We start from the raw sequence: 2,831 nt of genomic DNA, 5'->3' as shown, positions 1-2,831 counted from the left end.
CCCCCACCTCCCACACCCCCACACCCCCTCCTCCCCACCATTCCTCTGTGAAAAGCAAACACCCACCCAGAAACCAGATTTGCGGCCCTGCATGGTGGCACGTGCCTGTAATCCCAGCTACTAGTGGGGCTAAGGCAGAAGGATCACTTGAACCTGGGAGGCAGAGGTTGCAGTGAGCGGAGATCAAGACACTGCCCTCCAGCCTGGGCAACAGAGTGAGACTCTGCCTCAAAAAAAGGACAAACGACAAAAAACAAAACAAAACAAAAAAAACCCTCCTGCCAAAGGTACAAGTACTTTTGGGCACAAGTACTTGCCTGGGTCCTTCAGAAGCTCCCAAGTCTGAGAGACTGTAGAGAAATTATGCAGGCCAACCTCCCTCACTGGAACATTCCTTCTGTGGCATCTTGAGCAAAGGGAAAAGTTGGTTCTGCTCGCACGCCCCCAGTGGTGAGAGGTTCCCCTCCTCTTGAGGTAGCCTGCTCCACTGCTGGGCAGGGGTGGTCATTCCTGATACCCATCAACCCAAAGTCACCCTTCCTGAAGCTTTAACACACAAAGTTCCTTTCTACCCTCAGGGTTGTCTCTCTTTGCCCCTTGATTGAGCTCTTTATAAGAAACCATTTATCACAGAACAGCTCCCAGTCCGCTCCAGGGCAAACCTCCTGATGACCTCTCTGGTCTCTACCCCCTCCTCCCCCACTCCTTAGTTCTGGATCAGGCTGCAGAAGCTCCCAGCAATCATGAAAATGGAAGGTTTCGTACTAAAATTAACATTTGCTTATTGGGTGACTTTGGGTAAAACCTAAACCTTTCCCTCCTCTGAATCTATTTTCTGTTCATAAAATATAATAATGTATCTATTGTAGACTACCTCTTGAGTATAATATCTTAAGTATAATAATATCTCTTGAGTGAGGCTGTTGTGAGCATTAAGGCAATAACGTGTACAAAAGTGCCTGGCATACAGTGGGTTCTAAGAACCAGGCTGGGCGCAGAGGTTCTCATGCCTGTAATCCCAGCACTTTGGGAGGCCAAGGCAGGCGGATTGCTTGAGCCCAGGAGTTCAAGACCAGCCTGAGCAACATGGCAAAACCCCAACTCTAGAAAAAAAAAAAAAAATCAGCAGGGTGTGGTGGTACATGCCTGTAGTCCCAGCTACTCAGGAGACTACGGCAGCAGGATCACTTGAACCCAGGAGATAGAGACTTCAGGGGGCTGTGACCCCGTCTCTGCACTCCAGCTTAAGCGATATGACACCCTGTCTCAAAAAAAAAAAAAAAAAAGAAAGAAAGAAAGAAAGAAATATTTCCCTCCTTTCTTTTATTTTTTGAGACGGAGTCTCACACTGTAGGCTAGAGTGCAGCGGCATGATCTCGGCTCACTGCAACCTCTGCCTCTCAGGTTCAAGCAATTCTCCTGCCTCAGCCTCCCGAGGAGCTGGGATTACCGGTGTGCACCACCATACCCAGTAATTTTTGTGTTTTTAGTAGAGACGGGGGCTTCACCATGTTGGCCAGGCTGGTCTCGAACTCCTGACCTTGTGATCCACCCACCTCAGCCTCCTAAAGTCCTGGGATTACAGATGTGAACCACCGCACCTGGCTCCCCCCTTTCTATATAATTGAGATTTGGTGGTTAAGGTCACACTCATGGACATGCTGCTGGGATTTAGGACACCACTGGGGGCCAGGAGAGCTGGCTGACAGCTCAGGGACCTGCTGAATTCCTGGGAGGAGATGGGTGGGAGAGGGCCAGGATGGGCAGCCAGAGCTGCTCCCCAGACAGCGTGTACTGCGGGTGATCAGAAATCCTATTGCCATTGGGAGTGCGTTAAAACCAGGAGGGTGGTGGAGGGCTGTGGCCACAATGCCCAGCACTCTCTTCATAGACTCAGGTCTGATTGCCCTAACCCTGCCCCTGGTGGCGCCAGGAGCAGCAGGTTCAGTGGGAGCCAGGGTGGGACCTGGGGCAGGGCAGAGGTCCTCTGGAGATGTATGCCCTGATCACGAGCTCTCTCCCCATTCCCATCCGCCCTAAGCTTTGGAACCCCCTTCCCCAAGGACCTACTGCTTGCTGGGAAGAGGGCACAGGAGTGAAGTCACCTGAACCCAGTTGTCCACAGTGTAGGCCAGCCTGGGGAGCACCGGCAAGGATGTGGGTGCTGGCAGGGCCTCCCTGCCCTTCAGAGTCCACGGTGTCCACAGAGCACAAACACCCGCCTTCCCGCTGCCTCCGGAGGTCTACACCCCAGGACACAACACCATAGGGCGTCCGCCTGCGCTATGCCTCCCGCCGGGGTTGCTCTTCCCCATGTTTCCTCCAGCAGCCTCCTCACCTCCTCCGGGCTCTCCTCAAGCTCCGCCTCTCCACCCTGCTGAACATGCTGATCTCCCTCCGCTCGCCATGGGCCTCTCCCAATTTTATTTCCCTCCATGGGCCATATCATTTAACAAACATATTTAGTGTGCTTATTTATTTTGTATAGTGTCAATCCCTGTCCGTCCCCTATCTCCTGGAATGGGAACTTCACCAAGGCAGGGATTTTTTTTTTTTTTTTTCCGGAGACAGAGTCTCGCTCTGTCGCCCAGGCTAGTGCAGTGACATGATCTTAGCTCACCGCAACCTCTGCCTCCCGGGTTCCAGCAGTTCTCCTGTCTCAGCCTCCCAAGTAGCTGGGACTACAGGTGTGCACCACCACACCAGGCTAATTTTTGTATTTATTTTTCTTTGAGATGGAGTTTCGCTCTTGTCATCCAGGCTAGAGTACAATGGCGTGATCTCTGCCCACTGCAACCTCCGCCTCCTGGGTTCTAGCAATTCTCCTGCCT

This window comes from Sapajus apella, unplaced genomic scaffold (genome assembly GCF_009761245.1).
Source record: "Sapajus apella isolate SASKATOON/1434 unplaced genomic scaffold, GSC_monkey_1.0 scaffold215, whole genome shotgun sequence".
NCBI lineage: Eukaryota > Metazoa > Chordata > Mammalia > Primates > Cebidae > Sapajus > Sapajus apella.
Note: the sequence above shows the minus strand (reverse complement) of the source record.